Below are 18,544 nucleotides of genomic sequence, written 5' to 3' on the forward strand. Positions count from 1 at the left end.
TCTCTCTCTCTCTCTCTCTCTCTCTCTCTCTCTCTCTCTCTCTCTCTCTCTCTCTCTCTCTCTCTCTCTCTCTCTTTGCATTTTGGAGGGCAATTGGGGTTAAGTAACTTGCCCAAGGTTACATGGCTAGTTTTTTAGTTTTTTAGTTTTTTGTTTTTGTTTTTGTTTTTGTGGGTGTTAAGTGTCTGAGGCCAGAATCAAACTCAGGTCCTCCTGACTCTGGGGATGGTGCTTTACTCACTGCACCACCTAGCTGCCCCAGTTTTGGGATCTTTTCAACAGGTTCTCTGTTTCTAGGATATCAGGGCATTTTGCTTTGATAATTTCTTTTTGTTTTTTTGTTTGTTTGTTTTGCTTTTTGGATGGGGGTAAAGCAGAGCAATTGGCATTAAATGACTTGCCCAAGTTCTCATGGCTAGTAAGTCTTAAGTGTCTGAGTCTGGATTTGAACTCAGGTCCTCTTGACTCCAGGGCCAGTCCTCTGTTTACTGTGCCACCTAGCCTCCCCTTTGATCATTTCTTTTTATTTTTTAAGCAATTGGGGTTAAGTAACTTGCTCAAGGTTACATGGCCAGTTATTTCTGGGTGTGGTGCTAAGTATCTGAGACCAGATTTGATCCCCAGGTCATCCCGACACTGGAGCCAGTGCTCTTACTTGCTGAGCCACCTGGCTGCCCCTTTGATCATTTCTTAAAAGATGATAACTAGGATCTCTTTTTGATTGTGGCTTTCAGATAGTCTAACAGTTTTTAAATTATCTCTCTTGGATCTATTTTTCAGGTTACTTGTTTTTTGGTGAGATATTTCACATTATCTTCTATTTTTTCATTCTTTTGGTTTTTCTTTTGTTGTTTCTTGATTTCTCATAAGGTAATTAGTTTCTATTTGCTCCATTCTAATTTTCAAGGCATTGATATCTTCAGTGAGCTTTTCTCCTTTTCCGTTTAGCCAATTCTACTTTTCAAGGCATTCTCTTTTTTGGCTTTTTGGAACTCTTTTACTATCTGGCCTAGTCTGTTTTTTAAGGTGTTATTTTCTTCATTGTGTGTGGTGTGTGTGTGTGTGTGTGTGTATTTGTCTCCTTTACCAAGCTGTTGACATGTTTTTCATGTTTTTTTTTTATTTCCATCACTGTAATTTGTCTTCCTGATTTCTGTCTTACTTGATTTTCAAAATCATTTTTAAGGTCTTCCATGGATTAAGACCAATTCTTGTTTTTCTTGGAGGCTTTGGATGTAGGAACTTTGACTTTTTCATCTTCTGAATGTGTGTTTTGATCTTCCTTGTCACCATAATAATTTTCTATAGTCAGAGCTTTTTTCTATTGATTGCTCATTTTCCAAGTCTATTGCTTGACTTTTAACTGTTTGTTAAAATAGAGCACTGCTTCCTAGGTGTCTCAAGCTTCAGAAGTTTTGTGTAGCTATTTTCAGAAGTACTTCCAAGGACCTGTACATCTTCAGTTCATTCAAGGTGGTGTGATCTAAGGAGAAGTGTTTACTCTTTTCCTGGTCTGTGCTCTGGTCTGTGAGTGACCACAAGCACTGTTTTCTGCCTTGCAATTGTGAGGAGGGTCCTCCATTCACTGTGCCCATTAGCTCTGCTCTGTTAGTGTTCCTCCTTGCCCTGGGATTGCCACCCAGGACTGTGACCCAGATCTGAGTATGGGCAAAACAACAGAGTCCTGCCTCATTGCTAGCAAAAGGTTCACTGTAATCTCCTTCTGACCAGTAGTCTAGCCCCCTACTGTATGTGGGTTGAGAACTCAGGAAGCAGCCATTTCCATTGATGGTTCAATCACTCCCAAGGAGTGCTTCTGGTTTGCTGTGACTGTGGTTGTCTCAGCAAGGCTTGCACTGGACTGTGCTCTACTTTCATCTAGGTGAGATGTTTTTGGTGTCTGTGGCCTGAGAGGTCTGAAAACCGCCACTGCTGCCAGTGATTCAGGTTTCTCAAGGCCTGTTCTGAGTTTGTTGGGACCTGGTCTGTGTGGACATAGTCTGTGTTGGTGTGGCTTGTACTGGACTGCACTCCTCTCTCACCCATGTGAAACAGACATGTCCTGCTGAACTTCCAAGTTGTCTTGGCTTAGAAATTTGTTTCACTCCATCTTTTTGTGGGTTTTACAGCTCTAGAATTTGTTTAGAGTCATTTAAAAAAGGTATTTGGAAGGGTTGGGTAGAAAGCTTGGGCTTTTACTCTGCCATCTTGACTTGAGCATAATCTTTCAGGGAAAATTATGGATATTCAACGTACTTTCAAACTTTCCTGCTGAAAAAACTGGAGCTGAAGAGAAAATACAAAATTTGAACTTATGACTTCTGAAAGCCAAGATGGTGGAGTAAGTAATAAATTATTGTAACTCCCCCATATTCACCTCCAAATAACCATGAAATAGCATCTGAAAACAAATCCTAGAACAGCAAAACCAGGGAAAAGATGCAGTGAAACAATATTTTAGCCCAAGAAACTTGGAAACTTGGCAAGAAAAGTCTATCTCACTTGGGTGAAAAGAGAACTAAGCCTAGGATAGGAAGTGTCCCAGCAAGCCAGCAGTAAATCCCACCTCAACAAACCAGGGGGAGGTCTGGAATCCAAGTGCAGTGGAGCAGACAAAAGCCAACACCAGGACCTCCTCACATGCCTCAGAATATCTAGGGGAATGGGCAGACTTCAGCAGATAGCAGAGCAAGTCAAAAACTTGAGTCCTACAATATGTTGTTTGCAAGAAACACACTTGAAACAGAGATACACAGAGTAAAGGTAAGGGGTTAGAACAGAATCTTTTATGCTTCCATTGAAGTGAAAACAAAAAGCAGGTGTAGCAATCCTGATCTCAGACAAAGTAAAAGCGAAAATAGACCTAATTAAAAGAGATAAGGAAGGAAATTATATCTTGCTAAAATGTATTATAGACAATGAAGCAATACCAATACTAAGCATAGATGCACTAACTGGTATAGTATTCAAATTCTTAAAGGAGCAGTTAAGTGAGTTATAGGAAGAAATAGATAGCAAAACTATAGAAGTGGGAAACCTCAACTGTCCCCTCTCAGAACCTGATAAATCCAACCCAAAATTAAACAAGAAAGAAACTAGATAGGTAAATAAAATATTAGAAAAGTTATATATGACATACCTTTGGAGAAAACTGAATGGAAACAGAAAGGAATATACCTTTTTCTTTGCAGCATATGGCACCTACACAAAATTGACCCATGTAATAGGGCATAAAAATCTCAAAATCAAATGCAAACAGGTGGATATAGCAAATGTTTTCCTTTTGGATCATAATGCAATAAAAATACATTTGACAAAGGGCAGTAGAAATATAGATTAAAAATTATTTGGGAATTAAATAATATAATCCTAAAGAGTAAGTTGGTCAAAGAAAACATCATAGAAACAATTAATAATTTCATTAAAGAGAATGACAACAATGAGACAACATACCAAAATTTATGGGATGCAGCCAAAACAGTACTTAGGGGAAAATTCATTTCTCTGAATTCTTACATCAACAAAATGGAAAAAGAACTGACTGATGAATTGAGCATGCAGCTTAAAAAATTTTAGAAAAAGAATAAAATAAACAATTTTAAATTAATCATCAATTTGGAAATCCTGAAAATCAAAGGTGAGATCAATCAGTTTGAAAGTAAGAAAACTATTGAGCCAATAAATAAATCTAGGAACTGCCTTTATGAAAAAAGGCAATAAGATATATAAGTCATTTGTTAATTTGATTAAAAAAAGGAAGGAAGGAAGGAAGGAAGGAGAGAAGGAAGGAAGGAAGGAAGGAAGGAAGAAAGGAAGAAAGGAAGGAGACAATTAAATACCCAGTACCAAAAATGAAAAGGTGAAATCACCACCAAGGAATAAATATGACAATTCGACTAAAATGGATAAATATTTACAAAAATATAATTTGATTAGATTAATAGATTAGGAATTAGAATGCCTAAATAACCACATCTTAGAAAAATAAGTTGAACAAGCCATTAATGAACTCCCTAGGAAAAAATCTCCAGCATCGGGTGGTTCACAAATGAATTCTACCAAACATTTAAATAACAGTTAATTACAAAATTATTTGGAAAAAACATCAAAGAAGAAATCCTGCCAAACTTTTTTTTATGACACAAATATGATGCTGATACCTAATCCAAGAAGAGCCAATACAAAGAAAGAAAAGTATAGACCAATTTCCCTAATGAATATTGATACAAAAATTTTGAACAAAATGCTAGCAAGGCAATTACAGCAATATGTCACAAGGATTATACATTATGATCAAGTGGAGTTTATATCAGGAATGCAAGGTTTGTTCAATATTAGGAAAACTATCAATATAATTCACCAGATCAATAAGAAAACCAAGCAAAATAATGTGACTATTTCCATAGATGATGGAAAAAGCTTTTTTAACAAAATACAGCACCCATTCCTACTAAAAACACTGGAGAGCAAAGGAAAAAAAGGAGCATTTCTTAAAATAATAAACAGTATCTATCTAAAATCATCAGAAAGCAATATCTGTAATGGAGATAAGGTGGAAGCTTTCCCAATAAGATCAGAGGTGAAGCAAGGATGCCCATTATCACCACTATTATTCAATATAATACTAGAAATGTTAGCAGTAGCACTAAGAGAAGAAAAAAAAATGGATGCAATTGGAATAAGTAGTGAGGAAACAAAACTATCACTCTTTGCAGATGGCGTGATTACATACTTAAAGAACCCTAGATCATCAACTAAAAATTACTTGAAACATTTAACAACTTTAGCAAAGTTGCAGGATATATGATAAATCCACATAAATCACCAGCATTACTTTATATGACCAATAAAACCCAATGGCAAGAGATAGAAAGAGAAATTCTATTTAAAATAAATGTAAAAATATAAAATACTTAGGCATCTCACCTGCCAAGACAAATGCAGGAACCATATGAACATAATTACAAAACACTTTTCACACAAATAAAGGACTATGTTAACCTCATGTTTGATAAACCCAAAGACCCCAGCTTTTTGGATAAAACTTTTCACACAAATAATAGACTACATTAACCTCATGTTTGATAAACCCAAAGACCACAGCTCTTTGGATAAGAAGTCACTATTTTACAAAAACTGCTTGGAAACAGTAGGGTACAAACAGGTATAAATCAACATATCACACCATATACCAAGCTAAGGTCAAAATGGGTGCATGATTTAGACAAAAAGGGTGACACCATAAGCAAATTAGAAGAGTTAAGAATAGACTACCTGTCAGATTTATAGGGAGGGAAAGAATTCACAGTTGAACAAGAGATAGAGAACATTACAAAATGTAAACTAGATCATTTTGATTATATTAAAACAAAAAGCTGCTGTACAAACAAAACCAATGCAACAATTAGAAGGAAACAGAAATTTGGAAAACAATCTTTACAGCAAATGTCTCTTATAAAGGTCTCATTTATCAAATATATAGAGAACTGAGTGAAATTTATAAGAATGCAAGCTATTCTCCAACTGATAAATGATCAAAGGATATGAACAGGCAATTTTCAGATGAAGAAATCAAAGCTATCTAGAGTCATATAAAAATGCTCTAAATCACTTTTTATTAAAGAAATGCAAATTAAAACAACTCTGAGATACCACCTTAGACCTATCAGATTGGCAAATATGACAAAAGAAGGCAAATGATAAACATTGGAGGGGATGTGGGAAGATTGGGACACTGATGTTGGTGGAGTTGTGAACTGATTCAACCATTCTAGAGCACAATTTGTAACCATGTCCAAAGGGAATCCAAACTGTGCATATCCTTTGATCTAGCAATACCACTACTAGGTTTGTAGTGCAAAGAGATCATATAAAAGGGAAAGGACCTACATGTGCTATAATATTTATAGCATCCTTTTTCATGGTGGCAAAATATTGAAAATTGAGGGGATGCCCATCAATTGGTGAATGGCTGAACAAGTTCTGGTATATGAATGTAATATAATACCATTGTGCAAAAAGAAATGATGAACAGACAGATTTCAGATAATCCTAGAGATTTTTTTTTACAAAATCCTGCAAAGTGAAATCACAGCAGAACCAGGAAAACATTGTATACTGTATCAGCAATATTGTGTGATGATCAACCATGAATAACTCAGCTTTTCTCAGAAACACAAGCACAAAGGACTCAAGAAAAAAAAATGCTTTCCATCACCAGATAAAGAACTAATGGATTCTGTATGCAGATTCTGTATGAAGTACATTTTTTCCACTTACTTTATTTTATCATGTTTTTTTTCTGTTTCTTCTTTCACAACTTTAACTAATATAGAAATTTATTTTTATAAGGTAGTGCATATATAAACTATAGCAAACTGCCCACCATCTTCAGAAGAGGGGAGGAAAGGGAGGAAGGAAGAAAAAATTTGGAATTCAAAATCTCATAAAATTGAATGCTAAAAATTTTCTTGATGTAACTGGAAAAAATAAAATAATAAAAATTAAATTAAGAAATAAATCATTCTTAATTTATGTCAGTTTCTCAATTGCTTAACAATAAGAACTATCAGTGGGACTTTTGCTTACCTCAATATTAGAGGAAAAGAAATGACACCAAAAACAAAAAGTTTTTAATGGGCAATATTCTAACAATGTATAATTTTTTAAATCTATTTAACTAAACCTTTAAGTGATATTTTTCCCCCTACTCTATTCCTGGGAAACAAGATGCACCTATCTTGATATGTGCCGTTAGATTGTCAAAACTGGCATTGTGGTCTACTTGTGGAAATGTTACAGATTAAGCTATCAGATGGAATATTTAATAGCTTTGAACAGACACTACTTTGAGCTGAACTGAGACCATATTTATTGGTGTTGGTCATTACTCAGTTTATTGCACACACTGGAACTGGGAACAGCATTATTTCACGTAAATTCTTAGCTGAGAAGACCAAGGAATTTGCATTGCTATCAGTACATTCATTAGAATTCAGTTTGCTGACTCCTTTTCTTATCTTAGCAACAAAAGAGAACCCATATTTTAAATTTAAAAGAGGAGGAATATCAAATGACAGAATTAAAGTGTAAGACCATGGGTTTGTTATATTATTTCACTATACTCTCAACAAGAAAGATTAGAAACACTATACCATGAGGGGCACAATGGAAGTGACTACTTATATAGGTCAAAGGGAAAGAGGAGAAGAGAGGATGAGAGAAAATCAGAATAGGGATATCTGCTATGACATTTCTATATATTTCTGCAATATTTATACCATGCTGTTAAGTGCTTTAAATCTACACTTAAAAATAAAAAGAGTGAATGTACAATTAAATTAAAATAAAAATCTACTTTCTTTCCTTTTTTTGAGACTTTGACAGCACATACTCCATGTATGTTACATCCATGTATGTTGCATTGATCCAGTTTATGGGGTGGGTGGACACCTCATCTACTCTCCTTTTTCTATTCTTTTTTTTTTTTTTGGAGGGGGAAGGCAGGGCAATTGGGGTTAAGTGACTTGCCCAAGGTCACACAGCTAGTAAGTGTTAAGTGTCTAAGGTCATATTTGAACTCAGGTCCTCCTGTCTTCAGGGCCCATGCTCTATTTAATGTGTCACCTAGTCACCCTGCCCCCCCTTTTTCTATTGCCTCCTAAGAATTAGAAGTGAGAAATAAAGTCAAGAATTAAAGCTAGTCTTTTGTAACAGTGGTGTTAAATTCAGGTAGAAATGAGGGCCACTACACAATGCATAAAGATCCCTACAGGCCATATATTGACTACTTTATAATGCAGTATTATCTACCTTTTATTTTCTTTTCATTTACTGCATTAAATATTTTTCTTTTTTTTTTTTTTAAAGCAATCAGGGTTAAGTAACTTGCTCAAGGTTACACGGCCAGTTATTTCTGGGTGTGGTGCTGAGTGTCTGAGCCCAGGATTCGATCTCCAGGTCATCCAGACGCTGGAGCCGGTGCTCTTACTTGCTGAGCCACCTGGCCGCCCCTGCATTAAATATTTTTCAATTACATTTTTATCTGATTTGGGTCAAAACAGGGAGGAGTGCTGTGGGTCACACACAGTCTGTGGGTTGTGTGATTGATATCTCTGTTCTGTGACCCAGTAAGCCCAGTGATGATTTGGGGGCAGAAATTAGGACTCTTCCATGACAAAACAAAAAGGAAAGGTGTAGCAAGAGCCTCCACATTATAATTTTGAATTTTATCTTCCAGAGTATGACATCAATTCATTTCTTTCATTGGGTCCTCTAATGGACAGGAGAGTTCTTGCTAGTCAAATGGCCACACAAAGGATCATATGACTTTTCAGTAGCATCTGTTCTAGACTAGAGGTAAAAATAATGAAGCTGTCAGTAAGAACAAAATGGCAGCAAGGAGACCTTCACTAGACAGGAAATGTGGTTATCTTGAATTATTAAGAAGAAAATACCCTCTTCATGTCGGGGTAGAGCAAAGAGAAGCCAATGACCAAAGAACGAGTCATGAGGTTAGGATCTGATTAGGATAACTAAAAGTCCCCTTTTTGGGGGACTTTAAAGGCAGTTAGTATTGGTGTCACAGGGCCCTTCTCCCTCCCTCTAACCTTCACAAATGGTAAGAAAATTCTCTGTCCACTGTTTAGTCTTGTGGTCAGGAGGAAGTACCAACTCTTTAAAGTAGGAAATTACAGGAGCAACTAAAGCAACATTTAAAAAAAATAAACTTCTAATTTTTAGTACATTGGCCCAGTATTCTGAGAAATCTCTTCAAAACAGTAGATAAAATCATTAAATCTCAGAGTTGGAAGAGACCCCAGAGGGTATCTTGTTCAACCCATACCTGAAAAGAAATTCCTTCTAAAGCATGCCATATAATTGGTTACCTAGTTCCTTTTTAAAGACCTCTAGTGAAAAGGAAACTACTCCTGAGGTAGGCTATTCCCCTTTCAGTAAGTAAATAATTATTAGGAAGTTTTCTTTAATATAAACCTGAAGTCTAATTCTTGCTAACTTCTGACTTCCCATAGTTCTGCCCTCTAGAACCAAGCACAGTGAATCTAATTCTGTTTCCAGATGACATCTCCCCCCTACATATTTTTTCTCCTTTAGATAAAATATTTCTAGCTTCTTCATCTAATCTTCATATGAAGCTCATCACTAACTTAGTCATTTCTCTTCTGGATAAGCTTCAACTTACGAATGTCTTCCCTAAAATATGGTATCCAGAAATGAAAGCTTCCTTTAGATGTGGTCTGACCAGAACAGACTAGCTCTATTACCAGCATCATTCTGTATACTATGCATTGATGGCAGTGCATTATATATATTTATTTATTTGTATTTATATATTTATATATATAAACCATTACATGATTTGACTGATGTGTCAACTTATATTATTATTGTTAATTATGAATTAATTTATATAGCACCTACCATATATCAGATACTGTGCCAACCTCTTTATAAAAATTATCTCATCTAATACTCATAAAAATCTTCGGAGGTAATTATAATTATATATATATAACACAATATAAAATATATAATTATAAAAATAATAATAGCTAAGATTTATATAGTGCCTTCTATTAGCACTGTGCTAAGTACTTTACAATTATTTCTCATCTGATACTTATAACAATCTGGAGAGGTTAAGTGTTATTATTATCCTCATTTTACAGTTGGGAAAACTGAGGCAAACAGAAGTTAAGTGACTTGCCCAGGGTCACATAGCTAGTAAGTATCTGAGGATACATTTGAACTCCAGTCTTCATGACTCCAGACCCAGCACTCTATCCACTGAGCCATCTCACTGTTAAAATCCTGTCTCTTAAAAAACAAACCAAAAACTTCTATTTCTCCCCCATCCTCTTTTTGTACTACATATAATTTTAATCTAAGAGTAAGATTTATTTGCTTGTTTATTTATTTATGTTTTGGTGAGGGCTCTGGAGCTGCTATCCCAACCCCAACTCTACTGGCAGGTTAGGTCCCCACTGAAATGGAATTACTTATTCCTTCACAGATCTAGGGTCAGGCAGGAGAGGATGGGGCTTTCTAATGTCCTGTTTAGTGTGCTTCCTGCCATGATTATGCATCTCTGTCAATTAATCAGCCTGATGTAATTAGCTTTTAGGAAAAAGTACCTTACTAAGGTGTTAGAGTATGAACATGAGACAAAACATTTTCACAAAAATCTTTGGCTCATATTCCATTAATACATACAGAATTCAGCAAACAGTGGGCTCCATCTTTGAGCACATGTGAGCTCATGACTGTTGGAGGTCCTTCTCTGGGAGTCCTTAAGAGGTTCCTCTTTCTGCTTGCCTCATTGTAGATATATATTCAGTTTTTCCCTTACTCTAAATAAAGGTAGTTCTGGGGATACTGCTGGGACACCAATGGGAAGATGGAAAGGCTAAACCCTTTCCCAATTGTTTGACACATAAGACATTTCTGAACTTTCACTATAACAAAAAGCACAACTACAAAAACTTTTGTACATGTGGGTTCTTTTTTCTTTTTCAGGATATTTTTGGCGATCGTATTCTAGCAATGGAACTGCTGGTTTGAAAGAAAGTATTGGTTTGTGGCTCATCACATATTGCCACATTTCTAAAATATTTGGGCCCGTCTCATCTCCCAATAGTGGTGCCACTTTCCCCACAGCCCCAGGAAGATAGTACGCTTAAATGAATTTGACCTGGTGGAATGGTAGGAGTCAAAGAGAAATTTTTAATGACTCAATGTCAGCTTGGCAGGAAGTCTCTAGTGGAATTCCTGAGAGATTTGTTCTTGGCACTGACCATTAAACATCTTTTATCAATGCCTAGAATAAAAACATAAATAGCATGCTTTTCATTATGGGTTTGAGGATGTGGTCAGAGAGTAGGGAGTGAAGTGCAAAGATGCAAATTTTGGTTTAATATAAGGAAACATTTCCTAACACAACACTTCTCTGTAAGGAGAAGCTGATGTGGTGAGCATTTCTTTTTCCTTCTGGTTTGTACTATATGGCTACCAAGGTCCATTCCAACTGTAAAATTCTGTTTTTCTAAAATCACTGCAATCTTCCATCACCAAATCCAATTCTAAGGAATAGTTTGGAAGTGAGAGTGAAGAGCAAGGAATACATTTCCTCTTCCTTCTATACAATTGTGGTAAGAAGAATGGTAGGAGGAATGCCAGAGACTGAAGAGGGTGGAAAGGGATGTATGTAATGTCTTTTGTAGAGAGCTTGATTTATGGTAGTCCAAGATGTGGAAAGGGTGTGATATAAAGAACAAAGGCATATTATACCTCCCATTGTTATTTTGATTCAATGAATTTCCCCTCCCTGTTTTTTTTCTTGAGATAAATTATCAAATTCTCTTTTGTTCTTCCTTTCTCTCATTATTACTGAATTATGAGTCCTTAAATCTCGATAAAAATTATAAAAAAGGCTCATAACTATGCTTCAAAACTTTGTTTTAGTTTTAGCAAAAAAAGGGATTTACTTAAATAATGAGCTAAATTAAATTTAACATGTATTTGTTGATCACCTAAGACACAAATGTATTACCCCCAAAGAGCTATTATTTACATTATTTTTAAATTATTATTTAACCTATATTTCAGGAAAAGTAAACTATACTTCATAATTCACTTCTAAGGCTTGCTGATTCCTACCTTCTACTCCCCAAATCCCTGTGAATTATCCCTATCTGATGAAGCAAAAACTACTTTCCTTGATAATCTCTTCTCATTGTCATCCCTACAAGTTGTCCCTCCTCCCCACCTTCTCTTTCCACCATACCTCTGAACTCCCTCTCTATTATCAACACACTCTTTTTCATCTTGGACCTCTTCCCCTATCACTCTTTCCAGGTTTTAGCACTCACAAAAAATGGCTTTCCCTGAATAGAGCATGGGCCCCGGAGTCAGGAGGATGGGAGTTCAAATCTGTCATCAGACACTTGACACTTACCTAGCTGTGTGACCTTGGACAAATCATGTAATCCCAATTGCCTTGCCTTCCCCTTCCAAAAGAATACCTCAACAACAACAAAAACCTGTCTTTCTCCTGAAGACACCTCACTTCTTGCCACCCTCTCCAGTCTTGGTCACTTTTCAAGCCCTTTTATATATTATACAAGGTGAAGAATAAATATATTTTTTCCCTTACTGCTACATACAAATCAGTGTAATTTTTCTTCCTTTGACATTCACTCTAGCTGTCTTTATCATCCTGTCCAGATTTTTCTCTTAATAATTTTAATACCTGGATCCCAGACTATCTCTTTACCCCATCTTCTGTCATCAGCCTCGGTAGCACTGGTATTCACATTGGTGTCCATTTGAATACTCTTACCTTCTAGTCTGTCAACTGCACAACACTCATGACCTCCATTTCCACTCAAGCTTCACCCTTCATGAGGCTTGTCATTGTTCATATGTCACTATTATTCAAAATATTTTTTCCTCCATGATCTTCAACTGCGAAGTTTTCCTCTGTGGCAGAAATCTTCTATACTTTCAGATATAAGGGGAGGAGGATTTGATTACCCCTGATCCCCTATATTATTATAAGAACAGAAGTGATGATATTAAGGTATTATCAAGGTGTTAATTTTCAGTAATTTCTTTACAAATTACAAACTTTATAACATACAAACAGAACACTTGAGTGAATTAAAGGGAGCATCCTCATTGGTTAAGCAAATAAATTACTGTACTCTAAGAACTATAAATAACTAGGCTCTTGGGAGTTCAATTGATTTCAGACATGGGAGCTTTTTGAGTCTGAGGCCATGGAGGAGGGGACTTATATCTCTTTCACTTATCAGCCATGGAGTCTAGAAGCATCCTTCCTATAGGGAACTTCAACCAGAAGCTGAAAAATTTGTCAGAAAGAGTTTGGGGCACAGTTGAGGAAGCAGAGACATCTCTTTCTTCCAGGCTAACACAGAGAACCAGTCACTTAAGGGAAGAAGCAGCTTCAAGGAATGAGATTCATGGTAGAAAAGACCAAGATCAACAACTAGAAACCACCTGAGAAACTTGTTCACCAAAGATACTTAGGAGAGTGACATGAGGACTCTACAAAGAGAAAAGACTTCTAAACCCTGGAGATATCAGGAGTAGTGAGTGACTTTTGTTGCACATTTATCCTATATGTATGTCATTATAATTGTTTGAGTCCATTCTTCCTGTAGACTTTTGTGTATTTTTAAAATAGTGTACTCCTCCTATTCATATGAGGACCATTTTGTGGCTACCAGTTTTATTGTGCCATCTTTGTTTCTACTGGCTGATTGTTAATGGGAAGTACACTCGTGGGGACTCATAAGCTATAATGTCAAACTGCAGACCTACAAGCTTACCCCTAGAACTTGAGGTGTGAATGAAGATTGAGAAATATATGAGAATGGAGAGTACATGTCATTTCCAATAGATTAACCCTCCTAAATTTATTATTTGTCCTCACAGTGATCTCCATCACCTCATCTGTCCTTATTTTCCCAGTGAAGCAACCTTGCTCTGGCCTTATTTTTCTCTCATCATTGACTTGTTATAGGAACTGGTCGGTTTAACACCCTCCACCCTTGAACCCCTTCCTACCTTGATTTTCCACCTTTCAAAAAGTGGTCATCTTTAACTTCTGGTGGATCCCTGTCATCCTCCCTACCATTTTCTCTGCTTCTACTTCTGAGCTGCTGAACACAGCACAAAATTGTGCTGACTGGGTCAAGAATTACAGGCTATCAGAGCTGGAAGAGACCCCAGAGGTTATCTAGCCAAAGCCATAAATTAACAAGAACCTTCTCTATGATAAATACAACAAATGGCCATCTGGCCTTTGCTTGAAGACTTACAGTGAAGTGAGAGCACCTACTACTTCCCAGGTAGCCCATTCTAATTTTGAATAGCTTTCACTCTTAGGAAATTTTTTCTTTATGCTAAGCCTAAATATTCCTTTGTTACTCTGCCTCTGCTAATTCTGCTAGTTCTGCTAATGCAACTGATAAAATTCCTCTTTCACATGAAAGGCATTAATTTACATAAAGATAGCTATAAGTTTTCTGTTCTCTGGTCTAAGCCTTCCCAGTTCCTTCAACCAAGCTTCATCTGGCCTCATCTCAAGGCTCTTTTCTATCTTTATAGACTTAATCTAAATTCTCATCTGCTTCTCAGTGTACTTCCTCAGTGTGATGTCTATAACTGAACACCAAACCACAGAGTGGTTGCCCTGAAGAATAATTCAAATGGACTATCATTTCCCTTGTTTAGACATTTAGTTTTTTGTCTGATTTGACCTTTGATTTCATCAGTGCAGAGAGGCAGCTCCCACTACCAGTGCAGGTTAGTGACTTGTTATAGAGAAATTTAAGGATCCTGAGAGTTTAATAGCCCTGAGACCCATTTTCTGCTAAGATTGCAGGAGCTTGATTTTCTGTCATTCCACACAACTTGAATGCTGAACTTGACCTAAACTCAAAATCTAAGATCTCTTTCAAGTAAACTGCTACCTAGCCATATTTCCCCACATTATATTGTGAAGTGCAATTTTTTAAACCAAATATGAAACTATACATTTATCTCATTAAATTTCATTTAATTCATTTTGGTCCAATGTTCTAACCTGTAAAAATATTTTTTTTGGCCCTAATTCTGTCTTCCAATATATTAGCTATCTCTTTAAGCTCTGTGTCAAATAATAATAAATAATAATAACTAGCATTTATATGGTGGTTTGAGGTTAGCAAAACACTTTAGAAATATTATCTCATTTGATCCTCACAACAGTCCTGAGTGGTAGCAGCTATGGTTAACTCCATTTTAAAGATAGGGAAACTGAGGCAGAAAAGGTTAAGGGATTTACCCAGGATCACCCAGCTAGTTAGTGACTGAAAAAATCTGAACTTGATTCTTCATGATTTCAGGTTTCCTACACCATTTATCTGCCTCAACTGTTAATTTGACAAAGATGTCCTACATTTTCCTTTATGAAAATGTTTACTAGGATTGACTCAAATACAGATTCTTGGGAAATTCCACTACAGTTTTCAAAATTTCCTCTTTTGAACTTGTTTTGACTCTTATTTGTTGGGTTTTTAATGTCATTTATATGTTCATTTAATTAATTCTCTTTTTTATTTTAGTATTTCTGCTTTTGTATATTAAAATATATATAGGGGTGGCCAGGTAGCACAGCGAGTAAGAGCACCGGCTCCACTGTCGGGATGACTTGTGGATTGAGTCCGGACTCAGACACTTAGCACCCACCCAGAAACACCTGGCCGTGTAACCTTGAGCAAGTTACTTAACCCCGATTGCTTAAAAAAAATGTGTATATATATATATATATATGTATATATATATATATAGTGTGTATAATATGCATATATAAATATGTTTGTATTTGTGTGTGTACACACACATATAATATATATGTATATATATATGTGTGTGTGTGTGCTTTTATATACACACATATTTTGTGTGTCCTGGTTCACGATCTATTTTCCATCCTTTACTGAAACTGAGTTTTCCATACATAGACTGAGAACTTTTCAGTGAGAGCTCACTACTAGCAAGCACTACAGAATGAGGTTGGGATACTGGGGTTCACTATCAGTGAATTTCCAGCTGTTAAACACAATAGGTTTCTGACAGCTTCTGCTCCCCAAGTACAAGACTGTCTGAAAAACCGCCCAAGTTAGTATCAGTATCAGGGTTATTTCGGATTGGGGAGAGCCAGGCCTGATGACTGTATGAATCAATTGAGTAAGTCCTTGAAGGTTTGGCCACTTTTCTCATCTGAGTTGTTCCCAAAGTCAAGTCAATAATTATTTATTAAAAGCTTACTTATATGCCAGGCAGTATGTTAGGCACTGAGAATACAAATATCAGGAGACAGAAGGCAGTCCTTGCCCTCAAAAATCTTACATTCTAATGGAAAAAAAGCATTATGTACAAAAAAGTTGCAAATAGGAAGGTGCCAATGTGGGAAATTGGTAGAGAAAGTCTCATAGAGATTTAAGGGTGAATACTGAAGAGGAATGAAGACATAATTGTCTTGGTCACACTCTTTAGAATAAAATAAGGTTCAGAAAATTACAATCACTGATCTAGCACTCAAAATAGCATGCTGCTGTTGCTGACCCTGGTGAGACCCAGAAATGGCAGTGAGTTGTAGTAGAGAGAGCACAGGGCAGGTCTTTGAGCATAAAGATGGAAATCTAACTCCACAAGTCAGCCAACTTCTCTGAGCCTTTTAAGAGGAATCAGCCAATCAGAGGGGGAGGAAAATTTCAGGGTGAGTCTGGAGGTAAAGGGAGCATCTAGTGCGAAGTGGTTTCTGTGGCATTATAAAGTCCTATGAAGAAGTAGGGGTGCAGCTGAAGAGGAATGAACACACTTGGTATCCAAAGGTACTAAAGTCCATGCCCTTCCTCCTGATAGGGGCACCTTCTGAAACTCAATTCTGTCCTTCCATTTGTGGTTTCTTACAACAAGATATCCATGAGTGAGTTCATCTGTGAATTTTGAAGCGATGTCATAATTTTCTCACAAACACCTGGTAATAACTACCAGTTATGCTTATGGCAATTCTTATGATGTGGATAGCTAGTGAGGTTTCTATTTTTTCAGGGTCAGCCCTCAGTTTCTCCTAAGATACTATGTGAAACATATACTCAACAGATGTTCAACTTGCCAATCAATAATCTTATCACAGCAGCCTCTGGATCTTCTAACACCTTCAGTAGTCTGCCTCCTAGATCTTTTAAGGTCTGACAAACAGAATGAAATCATCCAGTAATGGTTGACCTTTAACACTTCTAAGTAGTTAATATTTGTCTTTCTCTATGAGTTGCTAAAAAGTGAAAAGCGCCCCAGAAATGCTTTGTGATATATGCTTAAATTGGAAGAATCCTGGATATCAGTTAAGATAGCCAGCCACATGAAAGGTCACAGAGGAGCCCTATTCTCCCACATTCATTCTAGCAATGATCTAAAAATGGGTACCATATCAAATAATGATCAAGAAATCTAAAGGGAAACATCAGTAAACCTTTTCATCTAGCTCAGGAGTAAGCAAAAAGAAAGACAAAATCTGAGGACAATTTCCTTTTCCAGCAGGAGCTCGGATGAATAGGCCAGAAGCTGCAGCAGGGAACAGAAGAGAGAAGGAAGGAAGGGAGGGAAAAAGAAGACCTAAAACTAGGAGCCAGAGAGTGACAGAGACAGAGAGAAAGACAGAGAGACAAAGAGACAGAAAGAGAGAACCTAATAAAATAGAAGCAGACATAATCTAATCTGATTTAGAAGACAGGAAAACTAAATAAAAAATAACAAAATAAAAAAGGAGAATTTGCAACAAATAAAAAAAGTAAAAGAAATTATTGGAAATTTTATCTGGTTATATGCCAATAAAATTTGCACCAAATAAAATGAATGAATATTTACAAAAATACAAAATACCAATATTATCAGAATAAGACACAGAGAATTGAAATAAGCTTTTTGTAGAAAAAGAAAGTAAATGATCCATAAAAGAATTCCTAAAGGGAAAAGGGAAAAATGAGGATGTCAGCTATCATCATTATTACTTGATAAATTACTAAGCAAAGCAGAAAGTAAATAACAAAGAATTTGGAAGCAACAGGCAAAGAGGAAATAAAATGATCATTTTTTCAAGATTATATGATTATTTAGGGATCTTAGATATTCAACTAAAATTAATTTAAATAAGTACTTTAGCAAAGTATCAGGATATATAATAAATCCACGCATATCATCATTCTAAATATTAATGACAAAAGTCACCAGGAGCGAAAAAAGAGAAATTCTATTCAATATAATTATGGAATATATTAAATATTAGTAAATCTACCTATCAAGAGACCTACAGGAATAAAATGCTTTTTATAGAAATAAAGGCAGACCTAAATAATTGGAGAGATTATACATGCTCATAGTCAGGACATGACAACATGACAAAAATGACAATACTCCATAAAATAACTTCTTTTTTTTTTTGCAGGGGGGAAGGCAGAGAAATAAGGATTAAGTGACTTGCCCAAGGTCACATGGCTAGTAAGTGTTAAGTAGATGAGGCTGGATTTGAACTCAGGTCCTTAGCTGCCCCTTTAACTTATTTTTTCAATGACATATTGATCAGTTGAAAAAAGGGTTAATTTACAGAATTAGAAAAATGAAAACAAATTTACCTGGAAGGACAAAACGTCAAGAATGTCAAGGGCAGTAATGAGGAAAAGTGGAAAGGAGATCTAGGATTATCAGATCTTGACTTAGGCTATAAATAACTAATCGCTGGGCTAAGCTCTGGGAATACAAATTTGAAAAGCTAGACAGCCCTAGCTTTCATGGAGCTAACATTTTCACATGAGTAGAAAATTCACATAGGAAAATGATGGCCATGGAAGGGAATTTTGGTCTGTAAAGTGACAAAGACAGTGATTGAAACAACAGGGCAGTCAACCCATATGCCCTCTCCAGAGGCACTGGATAGTTTTGGTTTGATTACAGTTTT

The sequence above is a fragment of the Petaurus breviceps genome, unplaced genomic scaffold, assembly GCF_028583685.1.
Source record: "Petaurus breviceps papuanus isolate PSGF00001 unplaced genomic scaffold, PetGlider_PUasm1.0 470, whole genome shotgun sequence".
NCBI lineage: Eukaryota > Metazoa > Chordata > Mammalia > Diprotodontia > Petauridae > Petaurus > Petaurus breviceps.